The 18,001-nt window shown below is 36.3% G+C and overlaps 1 protein-coding gene across 1 annotated transcript in view; it reads left to right on the top strand.

The window, feature by feature from the left end:
• Positions 1-18,001, top strand: part of Dlc1 (DLC1 Rho GTPase activating protein) — a 337,813-nt gene that overhangs the window by 125,593 nt on the left and 194,219 nt on the right. The window lies entirely within an intron of this gene.

Raw genomic sequence — 18,001 nt, 5'->3', positions numbered from 1 at the left:
GAATTTATATTCTGATATGTTGCCAAAAGTGTGTATTAAATCTAAATATTTATGGGTAATTTTTAGGGTCCTTTAGGTAAAGGATCAATGATTGGCAAATAAGAATTATTTGACTTCTTATTTCCTATTTGTATACCTTTCAATTCTTTCTCTCATTCCTACAACTTGGAAATTCCAGTGTTCTATCGGCTAGGAGTTGTTTGGAGGAAATTGTTTCTGTTTCCTTATGTTTGCTAAGATTTGTGTTATGTCCTCAAATATGATCTATTTTATAGAACATTCTATGAAATCTCAAGAAAAACAATTATTGTGTAGCTATTGGATAAAACAGGATTATGTTATGTATTTTATGCAGCTCTTAGATGTGAGGCGGCCATCTGTCAAGTTATTTTGGTTTTAGTATTATTTAATTCTGAAGTTTCTTTGTTGATTATTTTTGGTCTGGATGGTCTATTCGTAAAAATGGAGTCTTGAACGTGTACACTACTATTACATTGGATCTCTCTGTGCTTTTAATTGCAGTTGTTTTTACAAAGTGAAGTTAGATGCACCAATATTCTGTTCATAGATGTTAGCACTTGCTATTTTCTTTTGATGAGTTGTCACCTTGTGGAAAGGAAGTGATCTCTGTCTCTCTTGACTCCTTTTGATTTAAAGCCCTCTTTAAAGGTATGCTCTATTTATAAAAGAAAGTAAGCCATAGTATTCAGGAAAAAACACAGAAAAGTCATTATCCTCTTGATTCTCAATGATATCCTCAGATACAATAGAATTTACTAGCAATTTAATAATGCTAATCCTCAAGAAGAACCTTCATCAATACAATCAGAAATGGAAACCTAGGCTTCAGCATTTATTTTAAACCCCAGGTGGTATCTATGTGCAGTCAGGGTTAAAAACAATTGGTACACTATTAGATCACTATTTTACACTACAATCTATCTACAATTAAAATCTTTTGGTAAGCTCGAATCAGGTAAACATATGGTATCTAACTCCAGGGACTGGCATTTTTGTTATGTTGTGGATCCTGGCACTCATATGTCTTAAATAGCTTCTAAGTGATTCTGTTGTACTCACAAGTCTACTGAGTATCCAATCTGTTTAGGGTTCTGTGGTCAGTATATTATGTGAATTATTTCATTAATTTTAAAACAACCCAACAAAATGAGTACTATTATGACTCAAGAAGAAATTAAGATTTGGAAATAAATTGTTCATTACAACCTAGCTTGCTTAGTTGTCTCAAAGGGACAATTTTCTCATAGTTCTAAAGGAATATTTTCTAAACATTCTGAAATACTTTAAATACTTTTTTTAAATGTCCATGTAGGGGTGGGCGTTTGGCCTAGTGGTAGAGTGCTTGCGTAGCATGCAAGAAGGCCAGGGGTGGACTCCCCTGTACCACATACACAGAAAAGGCCAGAAGTGGTGCTGTGGCTCAAGTGGTAGAGTGCTAGCTTTGAGGAAAAAGCCCAAGGACAGTGCTCAGGCCCTGAGTTCAAGCCCCAAGACTGGCAAAACAAACAAACAAAAAATGTCAATGTAGTATCTCTGTATATATCTGTCAATTAGTAATTGTCCTATTCCTGCCAATGTCCATCTCATACGAAAACATCTGAAATATTCCAAGCGTTTCTTTCTATTTATTCTAAATAATTTTAAAAACAAATAATTTAAAGCTTGTTCAATGTCACAATGGTGCCTTGTTGCTTAATTTTAGGATTTTGTCCATCTTTTCTCCTAAAATTGTGCTATAGCTTTTATTTTATTTTGTTTCATATTATTTTATTTTATTTATATCATGTTTTGGTAATGGCTTGGTTAAACATATATTGAGCATCCTGACAGAATTTTGCAGAAGTCTTTGGAAAATGAAGAGAACTCACAGAAACAAATTAGGTTTGCTATTGTAGACAACTCTCAACACCAGTGGATTTGCTGAGGTTCCTCACTTGATCTTTCATTCAATCATTTGTGCTTAACACAAAATTCACTTTATATTCAGTAGTCAGGATTCCCACAGACCTCATGCCCAGATGCAAGTGCATAGTGCCAAAAAAGCTATGTCCTTCTAACTTATAATCTGAATTCAAAGACTTTGAAGACTTTCCTCATATTTGTGTAGCACTGCTTGAGTGTAACATTATCCAATAAAGCAAAATTGATGGGCAAAGGATACAAAACATGCCATTTCAATTGCCAAGAATTCCACATCAGCTTATGAAGCAGGTTCAGGTTATGAGAGAACAAGGAAAAAAAAGAATACTGTGCGAAAAAAGCAACTTGCAACTACTTTTTGCATAATAAAATAAGAATTACCTTTCAAATAACTTTCCAGACAGATACCTTACATCAGGTCTTCTTAAAATGGCAATACAATTTTATTAACTTTGAAGTTAGTACCTACCTAAAGAAGAAAAATAAAGAAAATAAAATAATCTTCTTACTGGATGGAAGGGAGGAAGAAAAAATCATTCTTCCTCACCACTTACTGCTATTTCCTTCTCTGTGTTAAGTCTTCTCTTAGCAAGAAGTTTACGTGCTACTTTTTAGGGTAACCCTATATCCCTATGCTTTTTGATAAAATTATGTAGGAAGAGAAATTAACAGATGAACTGGACATATATTTACTATGTTTTTTCCAAATAGCTCATATTCCATTTCTTTAATTTACTCTGGGACAGAAAAGAAACCATAGAAGGCAATCTATTATTAGTTATCTGGTTAAACAAGCAAATAAGAAAAAACATTCAGAATGATGGGTGTTAAATGAAAATCAAACACTATGCATTCCTCCTATTGTCCTATGTAGCCTGCTGATCATATATTTGTATCGTCTGCATTTGTACTAATATGGAAGTACCAAAAAGCTAGCTATTTTGAAGTCAAAGTCAGATTTAAGCTATCATAAATCTCTTCAATTATTTATTTATAAATGAAAACGTCTACCTAAATGTATTTTCATATATGTATAGAATGGGAAAAAAAGACTTATTTTTATATCACTAGGTTAATTAGTAATTTGGCATCTCTAATTTACAACTATTTGTTCGAAAAAAATTGGGGTGAATAGGAGAATATTTACAATGAAGAAAAATGTTCCAGTCGGAGAAGCCTTTCAAATTTCTGATTGTTTTTAAGAACGATCTCATCACTTTTAATAGCTAATTTTAAACAATTTTGTCTTTCACTTAAAATCTAAAATAGAATAATTTGTGAAATATATATAGTATTCTTGTAAAATGTGAATCAAAACAAAAGTGATACTTTCATAACTATGTAGCATTCTAGACTTTTATACATTTTCATATAGCGCAGGAATACTAAATGTCTAATATGTTGTCAACTTTGAGAATTTAGAGGCATGATGACAGTTGTATTTTTTCCCTACTTCCACGTTTTCACAAGAGGCAGATACACCTATTGTAAATATACTTGAACTATCACAGTAATCGAGAAAGATAATTCTGAAAATGACTAGAGTTAGGATACGACTAGTGAGCAGTAAAATCATTCTCTTGTAACTTTATTCAGAATTTCACAAGTCTTGCTACACCATAAGCAAAGTGCCAAAAGCAATAAAACAGCAGAAAGCCAGTAAGAATGTGCCAGAGTTCAGAGAACAATTGCCCCAGGCTCACCTTCATGACCTTCTATCTGTTTGGGTCATCAGTGAATTCTCTACAAAGCACCCTCAACGTGACAGGGCTCAGGTCTCACATACTTCTTGTGCAAGCCTGTGTCACCACAATAGAAGTCAAACTTGACTTTTGTGTTAAATTTCCCAGATAAAACAAACAAGCTTGTTTTTCTGGCACATGCATTTCTTGCAAGTAAATGATCACATCAGGAATTTGGTTGTAATTGGCCAGCCCGTAATGGACTTTGACTGGTCTTTTCTGATATGTTTATGCAGGCTTTCCCTGAGAAGGTCTTCAAAGTGGGACAGGAATAGAAAGAGTACTGTCAGGAGACATTCAGGTTCATGTTATCGATGAACCATTTCTTTGCTTTAGAAATGAAGTTTGGAAAAAATCATTGATTAAAGTCTATAATGGGGTTCAACATCAGAGACCATCTCGAGTCCAATTCCTGACTTCAAGAAGCTCCAAAATTAATAGAGTAACACAGTTTAACATATGATCCGAAAGTGTTACCCGCGCATTTAGAAAACTCAAAGGAAAGGAAAAGTTGATCCTATTTGGCAGCACACAAGCAGAAAAGATTACAGAGGCTCCAGCCAGTACCTTCAGGATAATTGGCATGTAATTTGGAAGGGTGAAAATGTGCCAAAAGGGAAGGAAAGACAATTTGGTTAATTTCTTTTAAAAATGAGGGAAATTGTGAAAGGCTTTGAATAGCTTGCTAAGGAATTTGACCAAGTCAGGCACTTGGGGACTGAATTTCTTCATTTTTTTTAATCAGCGTAGTTGGACTAGACAATTTCTGAGTTCATGATCGGGTCTAAAAGTCTAAATAAGATTACATTAAAAGTTCAAGGGGAAATGTTTTTTATGAAATCTGGCCAGCTGTTATTAATTCCCATAAAAATAATGCCAAGTCAGTGGGTATTCTTCCAACTGCAGGAAGCGACTTCCTTTATATTAGCATTAAAGTACCCAAATAAACATTTTAGAATAAAATGTATAAAATTAATCAATACTACTTTGAATTATAGCTGCCAAAGGTACATTTCTTCAGATCTTCACCCTTTATTCTAGAATAATACTATAGAGTGAATTGTCTCTCCCACATACCTCTCTCTCTTTGTATATTGAAGAATCCTCTACCCACCAAAAAAAAATGACAGAATTTGAAATACAAGAGTTATTAAGGTGATATAAGGTCATAGGATGGAACCCTGATCTGGATGGATTTGAGACGACAAGAAGAGACACCAGAGAGTCCACGGATTCTACCTCTGAACCTACATTCTGGATAACTCATGTGAGGACACATACAGAGACTTCTACAAGCCAAAGAAAAGGCTCTCACGGATGCCAAGCTCCACTAAATGCTTTTCTTAGAGTTCCCAGCCTCCAGAACTGTGAGAAATAAATTCCTTTTGCTTAAGGCTCCCGGTCCATAGTATTTGTTATATCAGCCCAAGCTGATGAACACAAGCAATAAATAGATGATTATGTGGTGATTATAGGTGATTATGTGGTCTATCAAATTCAAGTTTCAAAATCTATTAACAATAAAATTATAACTGGGCATTGGTGGCTCATGCCTGTAATCCTAGCTACTCAAAAGGCTGAGAACTCAGAATCATGGTTGAAAGCCAGCCCAGGCAAAAAAGTCCATGAGACTCTAATTTCCAGTTAATTACCAGAAAATTGAAAGTGGTCTTGTGGCTCAAAATGATAGAGTGTTAGCCTTAAGTAAAAGAGCTCAGGGACAGTACACAGGCCCCAAGTTCAAGCTCTGCCAATGATATCTTATTATTTCAGTTGATATAAGAACATCTGTTGATCTAAAGCTTTTTACTCTGCACAGACCTGAACTTCACCAATGAGTTAAGCATTAGTGTCATTCGAAAGAAATAAAATAAAACACACCAAATGGATTAGGACCTTATTGAATAAAATAATTTCAAACCAAACAAGCTCAATTCAGTTTTTAACTCTTTTTTTTTTTTTTTTTTTTTTTTTTGCCAGTCCTGGGCTTGGGCTCAGGGCCTGAGCACTGTCCTTGGACTTTCTCAAGGCTAGCACTCTACCACTTGAGCCTCAGCACCACTTCCGGCTTTTTGCTATGTATATGGTATCGAGGAATCGAACCTGGGTTTTTGTGCATGCTAGGCAAGCACTCTACCACTAGGCCAAACTCCCAGCCCTCAGTTTTTAACTCCTAAGAGCGTTCTAATGATACTTATCATTCATTTAGCGTGACTCTTTTTGGTTCCTATATGTTGGCAGGTACAGTGCTAGATTCAGGAAACAGACTGCAGCAAGAGAGATGGGCTCATTCTCTGATTTCAGTAACATCCAAGTCAAGCCTGTAAGACAACAAAACTATCAACTGACTCAGGTGATAAAGCTCATTTAAGGTGGTGATAGGAATGTGACAAGGACTTTTAACTAGAATCTAGGGCAGAGAAAGCTTCCTAGAAAATATTTTACTTGAACAAAATTAAAAGGACGTTGGCATACAGAAGGTACCAGTAACTTTGTGAAATGGAGGAATGCTAATCAATAGGAATTAGCCAAAGATATGAGGAATGATTTTCAGGCAGTGTAAATACACTTCATGTTTAAGATTCTCCAATGAAAGAACACAGCTGATTGTAGAAGCATAAAGCCAATAGGCATGTCTGAGAGCTTCCAGATAGAGAAGCGTGTGTCTGTAGCCCCGCAAGAGAAACCCTCTAACCTATTTCATTTCATCCACCTTCACACAAATCATGAGCTCTAACCCTGTGATGATGCTGAAGAAAGGTCTTGTTTTCAGACAACACACAGGAAAAGATGATTAAATCCTCTATAGGTACAAGAATTGAAATATATTTTCTCCTCTGGCTCAGAAGAAATTCTAGGGAAGTACTTAAAGAAAAAATTCTTAAGAGAATTAACTTACAGGATAATTTTAGTCCCAATGGTGCATTGCCATCATGGCTTTGGATGTTGGGTTGCTAACACATTATAGCTGAACTGTGCAGCAAAGTAAAGTGCCCACTTACGATGGCCTGATGAAAACATAGAGGTTCCAGTATCCCCTCCAACAGCATGCGCCCAGTGACCTTTCTTCCTTATACTTGGCTCACCATCCTCACAAGTCAGATGATCTCACAGGCTAGTGAAAGAGTCTTTAATCTAAAGGCCTGTGGAGGACATTTATCCAAACCAGAGGAACCTGAAATTCTGGACTGACATGTCTTTCTTCCCTTCTTCTTCCTGGGAGTGATTCTGGCATGCTCACCCTCGATCAGCTTCTCTAACATGCCTGGTTTTCAGCATAAGGGCAGTGTCATAAGTCAGAGCTGTGTTGGAAACAGCAAATGAGCAGGTATAGTAGCATCAATGGAAATATGAAAACTGTGCAGTATCTTTGTTTTTCGCAACCCAAACCTTTAGACTTCTATTTTTGAATATCTTTATAAGTAGTTGTATAAAGGAGTTGTGGTTCCATAAAACAGTTGATGAATACAGTGCATCTTGGTCAATGTCATCCCTTCCAGGAGTCTCACCCTCCCCTCCCAACCCAACCCTAACCTCACTTTTTCTATTTTTTTAGGCTATTCCTTTGCCATTTAACAAAGAAGTATATATATATATATATATATATATATATATATATATATTGCATGTTGATCTATGTCATCCCTTCAACATTTTCACCCCCACTTCAACTAATCCCTTTTCTTATTTTACTTAATTTTGATATATATATAAAATTCTTTTTTAACTTTTAAAAATTTTATTACCAGAAGTGGTGCTATGGCTCAAGGAGTAGGACAGTGGCTTTGAGCTGAAATGCTCAGGGACAGCGCCTAAGCCCAAAGTTCAAGTACCATGATGACAAAAAAAAAACAAAACCAAAAACAAAAAAACACTTTTATTACCTGGTCTAGCTTTTCCTAACTAATACATAGTTAGGTAGTAGGAAATGTAGGAAGTGTAACTTCTAGGGATGGAAATAGTGGTTCAAGAATCCCCCTGGAAATTATGAAATTAAAGCCTTGGTTTGTCTTTCTATTCTTCCCATTCTTAAAAAAAAAAAGAATTCTCAAGTTCATTATTTAGTGAGAATTTTTAATGCTAGGACTAGTCATTTAAAACAAGTGCCTTCAAATATTCATTTAGACACAGAATCCTCAAATCATTCATAGCAGAGACAGTAGAAAAGCTGACAATCAGCAAATATCTGGTGGTGGTGCTCTGTACAGCCACATCCCCTGAACTCTGTGTCCTCCTCCTCCGGTGCAACTCCAATCATGGTTAAGCTCCTGCTGAGCCATCGATGAGCTTGTGCACAGCTATTGCTAGAAAGCCAGGTGTAGGAGAATTTTTAAAGTGGCAAAATTTTTTGTAAGATTAGTTGGTTGTATAGTTTCATTTTGCTAACATTTTTTTAAAAATCAAAATGCTGGCTCATGCTTATAATCTTAGCTACTCAGAAGGCTGAGATCTGAGAACAACAGTTCAAAGCCAACCCAAGCAGTAAAGTCCAGCAGACTTTTACCTTCAAATAACCAACAAAACACCCCCAAGTAGAGGTGTAGCTCAGGTTGGTAGAATGCAAGCCTTGGGCAAAAAGGCTTAGTGATAGCATGATACCATGAATTTAAACCTAGTACTGGAGTGTAACACACACACACACACACACACACACACACACATACACACGAAGTAAAGGGGGATTTTTTTGTGGTTTTATTTATATATATATGCATTTTACTATGTGCTCTTATATATATATATATATATATATATAGGTATGTGGAGCTCACTTGCCTCAAATGAGAGTAACACCACACTCTGTATTCAAAATGTCACAAAAATTAATCATAATACATTTATTGATTACTTTCCATGTGTCAAAAACAATACAGATATCTTAGGAACCTTAAGAACTGTCCATAGAAAAATGGTCATCTACATCACCTCATTTGTAAGGAAATGGAAAGACTTAGAAAAAATCATTTTAAGTGAAGTAAGCCAGACTCAAAGAAACATAGGCTCAATGGTTTTCCTCATTTGTCATAATCAGTAGAAACCTTGGGCTCTCCTAACAGAGATTTGCAATAGAACAAAACCTAAGTGCATGAGGCCATATAGTATGAAGCCAAATGAAAGGACCTCCAGGATATAGAAACAAAAGCCATATAATGAGTGATTGTTCTCCTTAATGTACTATGTTATTTCTCATCTCTTTTGCTGTCCCTTGGTTATCTCATATTGTTACAGTATTTCACCTTGTTATCGGATATGTTGGATATATGCATATTTGGTGATTTGAAATCGGATAGGGAAGGGGGAAAAACAAGATGAGGGGTGGGGGTGGAGGGAGGGAAATGGGGACCAAGACATGAGAAAGGGTATCAATGTATGTGAAGTAATGCACCCTCTATCTGGTAAATATAATGTAACCTTCTATTAATTATAATAAAAAATAAATGGAAAAAAGAAAAATGTTCATCTTACTCTATAGTTTTTTGTATTCTTTCTGAATTTTATACAAGTCATGTCTGGCATATGTGAATGAGTAGATTTATTCTACTCATCAAAATAAATTGACTTCAAAATGAGGAAAGTAAAATCAAATCATTCTAATATAAACTATTACAACTGGTTTTGTTTTGACTTTCTTTTGAGAAATGTGGGAGAATATAAACATCTAGGCATTTCTTATTTTTCTATGTCAGGCACTGGCAAACTTCTTCTGTCAAGATTCAGATAGCAAATACTGCAGAGGCAGTGGGACATTACATCTCTGTTCCAACTGCTCGATCCTACAATTGTAGTGGATGATATTCCAACATGTAACTGTGTTCCCGGAAAGCTTTACTTGCATACTTTCATTTCAACTTCATATAATTTTCATTCTTCACCATATATTCATCCTATGCTTTTTTTCCCTGTCCTAGGGCTTTAACTCAGGGCCTGAGCACTGTTCTTGTGCTTTCTCAAGGCTAGAGCTCTACCGCTTGAGCCTTAGCACCACTTCCGGCTTTTTTTTCCAATGTATATGGTACTGAGGAATCGAACCCAGGTCTTGATGCATGCTAGGCACTAGAGACAGTCTTGTTTATAACACCCTGTGCTCTTCATAGGTAATCCAGTTTTGTGAGAGGCATTCATCTCTCCCAATGACCTTACCACATCTGAAAGGCCCCACTACCTCCCAGCATTACTGTTTTGGGAACTAAGGTTCAAAGCCCCAAACTTTGTAGGGACAAAGTCAAACCACAGGAGAAAGCAAATCATGTAAACAATTATGATATTATTTTTTAAATAAAAATATATGATATTATTCACAAAACTGTTTCTGAATTATCCATTAAAAACAGTTAACATGAAACATCTTCATCCAAATCTACTCCAGACATAAGCTCATATAGGATGAGACTAAATGAAATGAACTCTAGGATATGAAAATAAGAGGTTTACCTTGTGTGATTGTTGTTCTTAATGTATTATGTTATTTCTCTTCTCTTTTTTTTGCCCTTATGGTTAATCTAATGAGGTTACTATATCTGACTTTGTTTCCTGGTATATTGTATATATGTTTATTTGAAAGAGGGAAGGGAAGGGGGAAAACAAGATGACTGGGAGGGAGTGGGGACAGAGTAACAGGGACAAAAACATGAGAAGTGGTATCAATGTGTGAGAAGTAATGCACCTACTACCTGACGAATGTAACTCTATACATTATTCCGACAATTAAAAACAAGAATGCAATACAAAATAATCTACTCTATATTTTTACTTATCACTGGTTTTCATTGCCTAAAAATATAATCATCTTCACTCTTCATGGGATAATTTCCTAAGAAGTTGACAAAAATTATTAAACTGGAAAACAACTAAAGGGTGCTTCTGTGCAACTCATTAGTGATAAAAACATTAAAGCCCACAGCCTTCCAAGCTCACCATTTTAACATGGACAGAACTCCTTTAGAGAAATTTTCTGTTATTTTTTAATAGTTGTGTTCCACTCTTTCTAAACCATTCAGTCTTAGAAAGGAGATACATCTGCATCTTTTGAAAAATTGTGACACATTATATACATGTGAAAAAAATCGATCAAGTGCAATAAGTGATAAAGGGCAAAAGATAAAACTATGGATACCGTGAGGAAGGCTAAGAATTTTAGTTGATAGAGTTTGAAATCCTATCATCAGGGTACATTCTGAAGGGAGCCTTGAATAACAGGCATGAAAATGTGAAGAAAAGATACTAGTGCACTACCAGTATCTTCTAAGCATCTCTCCCAGAAACAGATCCAACCCTCTGGCTATTATTATCAAAATAGCTTAGACTTTTCCAGACCCATCTGACAAGATACCTAATTTTAGTTTCTGGTCACAGGGTAAAGGATGTAATTGTCACTATGCCTACAGCCAAATCCCTCACGAGGTGCAGCCAGTTTCTGAGATGAACTGAGGAAATACAGAAAGGCCCAGAAAGGGCAATGAGAGCCAATTATCCCAAGACCATGTCCACCCTCAAATTCAAATTTTCCAAACTGCCACATATGTTCTGTTTTCCTCTTTATAACCCTTAGCACCAGATACCTTCTCCTCCTCTGTAATCTGCTTTCCATTGCCTAATCTAATCTTTCACAAATTTACTGAACGTTGCTCATGGTTCTTCAACCTTCCACACTTCACCATCAAATCCAGATGGTTTTACCCCATTTTTCTTTTTCAATATTTACTCTAGGGAAAGACATTCTATCCTGAGCTGTATCTAAAGTCCTATGTTTTGTTTGTATGATCAAAATAGATTCGCATGGTTTCATTCACAATATGACATGACAGTGTGATGCCAAAATCAACAGGCTTCTTTCTATTCCAATCCCTCCCTCTCCTGATGTCTCCCAAGGCAGTCATTTCAAACCTTTGACTACTGCTATTTCTACTTACTTCTATAATTCTAAATAGTGTGTTTACTTGATAATCTTAATTTTCCCCTTTCGGTTATTAAGTTATAAAGATACAGCTTTTCTGTCTCTCTCTCTCTCTGTCTCTCTCTGTCTCTGTCTCTCTGTCTCTGTCTCTGTCTCTGTCTCTGTCTCTCTCTCTCTCTCTCTCTCTCTCTCTCTCTCTCTCTGTGTTTGTGTGTGTGTGTGTGTGTGTGTGTGTGTGTGTCTGACACACACACAAACCATTCTATTACAATTTAATTACTTTCCCTTACTTGAAATAATCTTTTGTATTTCCTTTGCTACTTCCTCTATGGAGAAAAAGGGATGTATGTTCTGCATTCCTTTTCACCAGTTCATGTCCAAACTTAGCCAGAACTATGAAAATTCTTTTAGTACATGGATGCATTCAATCTGATAACCTACCACATTTGTTTTAACCTTTAAATGTTTTTTTCTTGAAGATATATTTACAGAGGATTATTTTGTAGGCATTGAAGCAGGTAATATCTGGCTGTGAAAATTCAAGAAGTTTTCAAACCTTCACATCATCTCATTTCTCCTGTTAAAGCTCATCCTGCCCTAGGATCTGCCCACCATCACACTTTCCAGAGCCACTTAATTAATCTCTCCATACAGCAGACAAACTTATGGTCTTCTCTGAGGCCTGCTTTGGGAAGAAAGTCAACTGGCTGCCCAGCATGGGTTTGGGGGTCTGGGATTCTAACTGGTTCAAGTGAGGTCATCCTCACGTTCCATTCCCACCATCCAGAGAAACTGGTGCTGCCAATTCCTGAATACATTCAGATTTTCCTTGCTCAGTGAACCTGTTTTCCTGCCCTAAGAAGGCTGAGAATTCAACTTTCTATAGCCCATGATGTAGCTACAACGCATATGATAGGTTCATCTACTTTCACTACAGAAAAATGCTAATTATAAAGCTTTCTATCAAGTTCTTCATGATATGAGCATTACAATTGCATATAATTTTATGTTTTAGAGAGGGCTATGTGATAAATGAATGGACTTATTTCATCGCATTTATCCAGAAGTACCTAAGCAATCTTTTCATCTACATCTATATCCTTCATTCACATTGTCCACATTCTCCCAGTGATCTTCGGAAACTCATCTTTCTTAAGGACTTTTTCAACAACCTCCTAAGTGCTTTCCTCTCCAGTCTGTCATCCCAAAGTCTACTGCCAACGCACTTCCAAGCCCATCCATTCACAATGCAAATCATTCAATATCTGTGGGAAGCCCAATAGTGTCCTCTGTCCCAAAGAATAATGTTCAACTTCTTTGTGTGGCTGCTCACAGACATTCAGCTTCTGGTACCTCCTGTGTTTCTCATCTACTTTTACACCCCCAGCCACAGAATGAACTTTAAGCACCAGCAGTATGGAACCACTTATACTCAACCTATACACACACAAGTATAGCACTTGTGCGATATGCATACTATGCTTTCACCCTACTCTTGCCTTTTCTTCTCTGTCCAGACATTTACCCAATTAAGGACTTCCCTACAAAGCATTGCGTTTTTCCCTGCTTCCTTCTTCCTGGAGGGCTGAAGAGGTCTATTTTGTATTATTTAATAAAGTCTCATGCACACGTACACATTACATGTCAGAACGAGCTTCTAATACTCTGTGTCTATGTAGAGCAGGGACTGTGGCTTTCTCATCGTTCCCAGTTTCCTTATGTACTAGAGCTTTTAAATGTGTGCATGGAAAATATGTCAGCCACTTGTCTTTCTTTCCTTTTCTCTCCACATTCTGGTACCTGGAACTAAACTCTAGCCTTCAAATTAATTAATTAAGAGCCAAACCCACACAATAAGAGTAGTTTAGAATGGATTGCATACAGAGGAGAGATTAAATTCCCAGACATGCCTACTTCTCATGTTTGCCAATGGCTCATGCCAAGTGTGGGGAGGGGCGGGGGTGGAAGGTCCAGCCTTCTTTTCTCCATCTCAAAACACCTGCACATGGCCAAGCTCTAGAAGTGACAAGCTTAGGGCTTTTTGTGTTTGATTTTTCTTAGAAATATAGACACAGCTTCTTTTATGAAAGTACTCCTCAAAACATCGTTTTTGTTGTTTCATTAAGCAAGAAAGATGAATGTGCTTCAAACACTGTTTTTATATGTGCAAAAACTACTAAAAGCAATGTGTTTTGGCTTTTTATATGTCCTCATATGTTTTTAACCCTAGCAAAGATAAGAATCTTGTTAGAAATATCTTCTTCAGTGGGAAAATGTAAACACCAGAACTGATTCACGGGGTGTGAAACAAAGACATGTGAAATCAGGGTTTTAACTAAAGACTAGCCTAGCCTCTCATCATACAGCTCCTGGCCATATCCAAGTCATGGCCTAGATGATAAGACCAGAAAGTCTCATTCTTTAAGAACCGTACTGTTGGGGCCGGGAGTTTGGCCTAGTGGTTAAAGTGCTTGCCTAGCATGCATGAAGACCCGGGTTCAATTCTTTGGTACCACATACATAGAAAAAAGCCGGAAGTGGTGCTGAGTCTCAAGGGTAGAGCTCTAGCCTTGAGAAAGTCCAAGGACAGTGCTCAGGCCCTGAACTCAAGCCCAGGACTGGCAAAAAAAAAAAAAAAAAGAACCGTACTGCTCAAATTACCATCTATTCTTAATGTGCTGTATCAGGTGATCCCGAAATTGGAAAATGTTAGTTAATTTGGAAAGAGGTTTTGTAAACAGAGTTGACATTCCAACAGTCATATGTCTTCTAATCTATGAGAAAATGGTGTCGTAGACTCAAGTGGACTTGAAAGTGAACATATAGGTCACAAATTCAACTAGTACCCAAGCCACAGATGTCTCCCATTAAAAAAGCTTAAGCTGGGCCTCTGAACACCTGTTCCACCTTGAAATCAGCAAACTTGAAATGTGATTAAAAACTATAGTTGAATTGAGAAAAACCACTTCTAATAATCTTGTGAATCCCTGCATATAAAAATAGAGAGACTCAGAATGTAGCCAAGTTTTAGAGACATCATCTCCAAGGTTAACACTGTAAGACTCCTGAGTAGTGTTCAAGATATCATTTGTGATACTCAAACTATTTTTTAAAAATAGTTTCTGAAGAGCTTTTGTCATATTTAATATTGGTTCTTCCTATTTTTGAGTGAAAAATAAGACAACTAAAGATTATAAGTAATCTGCAAAAGTCAAGCTGTTAAGCTAGGGGCTGGCAGCTCATACCTACAGCCCTAGCTACTCAGAATACTAAGATCTCAGGATCTCAGATAGCCTAGGCAGAAAAATCCAAGAGAATCTTACCTCCAAGTAACCAGCAAAAAACAGAAATGGAGATGTGGCTCGAGGACAAGCTTAGAATGAAGAAAACCTAAGGGACAGCTCAAAACTCTGAGGTCAAGCCCTGTTTCACACACACACACACACACACACACACACACACACACACACCCCTCCCAAGCTGTTAGTAAATGAAGAGACAAAAACATAAGTCACATTTGATCCAAACCTCTTTTCCTACACTAAATTGCTTCTTAGTAAAAGGTACTTTTACAATACTGAACACAGTTTTAGTACGCACCATCCTGATTTTTCATAGGGATACTATTTTTGAAATATTGGACGCAAATCTATACTAGGTGAATCTCACTCAATATGTAATATATTTTTGAGGTACTTAAGAGTCCAAATTTAAAATACTGAATTGCTTCAGTAGTAAGTAACTATGTCTTCTCTTTATGCCTATTTTCTTTTTTTTTTTTTTTTTTGCCAGTCCTGGACTTGAGCTCAGGGCTTGAGCACTGTCCTTGGACTCTCTCTAGGCTAGCACTCTACCACTTGAGCCTCAGCACCACTTCCAGCTTTTTTCTATGTATGTGGTACCGAGGAATCGAACCCTGGTATTTGTGCATGCTAGGCAAGCCCTCTACCACTAGGCCAAACTCCCGGCCCTATGCCTATTTTCTTTAAGAAGTTAGCAAGTCATTATTTTAGGATTTCTTTTGGCTTGCTAGTTTCTGAACTTGTATTAGTACCCAACAAATAATTAGTTTCATCATTATTCTCTCATTCAATATGTACTTAGGACTTATATCCAAAGTCTCTGTTATGTGTTGAAGAAAACACAAAAATTAACTTTAGGAAGTACTTTTAAAGTGCCGCAATCTAGAAAGGAAGTTAAGGGAAAAGTAGCATTCTGAGGGTGGAGCGATGCGTTTTTCAATGTTTACACAAAGTAATGCTAACTGAAGAGTTACAATAAAAAGCTGGTAGAAATAGTTACTAATAAAATAATTCCTGATGTAAGTTAGTCTCTGGACTTTTTTTTTTTTTTGCTGTTCTTCAACAAGTGACAGTAACAGATGATAGATTAGCTTGTTATGAGAGAAATCTATTCCAGTAGGTTTTCTTTTTTCTGCCTTGCAGATCTGTTAACATACCAATTAAGATTAGATATCTAAACTACCTAACCTTGTATATCTTTCATGGAAGATACAATGAACATCTTCCCCATCTTTAACTTGAATTTAAGCATAATTTATCTTCAATTATAAAGGAAGTATTAATGCTTTCCTCCCCACTCCCCCACCCATTCAATAGTTGTAACTGGTTGGGAACACCAAATTGTTCAGTCCAAGGGGTTAGGCAAAACTTAAGTGTAGTACATGACATTTCTGTTTTAGGCAATGAAACATTGCTTTCTACTCAGAATAGTTACTTGGTGTATCTACACTTATGGCTGCAAACAGCATGAATTAACTGGTAGACTGTAGAAGAGTGGAATGTCCAGTCACTAAAATAGATCAAATCATGAAGCAGTCGTAAATCTACCCCTCTTTATGTCTTCCAAACATAGCACAGCTTAGCCTGTTCCACGGAAATTGCAGCCATACACAGTAAACAAGTATGCTTGCTTTCTAGGGGATAAAGGGTGAAGACAAGATGAAGAGGAAAATTAAATCAGTTCCAAGCAAAGTAAAATGAATTATTGTTTGGTTTCCCATAGTCATATTCTAAACAATCCTGAAGCCCAGAAACTCCAGCTGAGTAGTCTTGTCATTGATTTATGCTACTTTAGAATTCTCTAAGGAAACAGAACCAATAGTAGATAAGCAGAAGAGAGCAACAGAGAGGAAGAGAAAGATTTTTTTAAAAACTCATGCAATTTCTGAACTGAGAATGGATGTCTTTGCAGAGGAAAATTGAAATTTCCAATAACTATATTTGTTTGTTATGAATTTTAACCTATTTTGAAGCAAGAACAAATACTTTGGTGAACCTTTGGCAGATTTATTAGATAATCTGTGGCTGGGACCAAATACTGAGTTTGAGAGAACTTTAAAACATGTAGAGTCTATAACAATAACAACAACAACAACAGTAGCCATTATAATATGCTAATACTTTGAGGAATCAAATAGTTAACAATCATTTTACAGGCAAGAAAACTAAGGAGAAATTCACATCCATTGGATGTACGAGAGAGAGACAGAGAGAGACAGAGAGAGAATATACACAGGATTGGTAAGAGTCTGAATTTTCAAAACTGTGGTTCCTTTTGTTAAATTAATAAACAAAGGGAAGAAGAAAGGAATAAATACAAAACCAAGCCAGAAGAGAAATACCTCCTTATCACTTATCAAGGGATTCCTATACTAATAAATCTGAACTTGGAAAAAATCACAGTTGCTTTGTGCATTTGATAAAAACTGGAGATTGTTTTCTTAAGAGAAAAATATACATATTCAGAACTTAACTTGGCATGCAATTTTAGGTTTCAGCACCCAGGGGTCTCTGGATAAAGAAATTCTGCTTACTGTATTTGCCACTTGCCATTTTAGTTTTGAAGAAATGGACTTCTCAAACCCAAAATTATCTCATTCTTGAGAAATGATCTAAACATTAGGAGTAACTACATTTATTTCAAAACAAAAGGCATGATAACAGGGTATCTCCACTCTTTATCATACTGGAAACCAAGTATGTTTTTAAGAAAAAAATAGCATGTAACTATTAACATCCTAACAGAATTCTATTGTGTCGTAATGATGATTCCTAGCGACATCACCTCTTAGGAAAAAATGATCAACTGAAACTGTAAAATTAAGAAGATGATGCTACATTTCTTGAGCACTTGCTATTTGTCTGCTAGCTACTCATAGCATATCGCATTACCTGTTCTTTGGAAATATCTTAGAAGATAATCAACAAATACCAAAAAAAGCCACATACTATGTCCTGCTATGTCTGTGGCTCACTACTTTATCATTTTGGTGCATTCATCCCTTTGTTTATAGTCCATTCCAACTTTGAAAACTATTCTCTTCTATTCCCTAAATTTAAATCACTGTATTTATTGATCAACAGGAAAGAGGGTTTAGCTGTACAAGAGAGGTTTGATTGCA

Source organism: Megascapheus bottae, chromosome 20 (assembly GCF_031878675.1).
Source record: "Megascapheus bottae isolate mThoBot1 chromosome 20, mThoBot2.hap1, whole genome shotgun sequence".
Lineage (NCBI taxonomy): Eukaryota > Metazoa > Chordata > Mammalia > Rodentia > Geomyidae > Megascapheus > Megascapheus bottae.
Note: the sequence above shows the minus strand (reverse complement) of the source record. Positions and strands in the feature narration are given on the sequence as shown.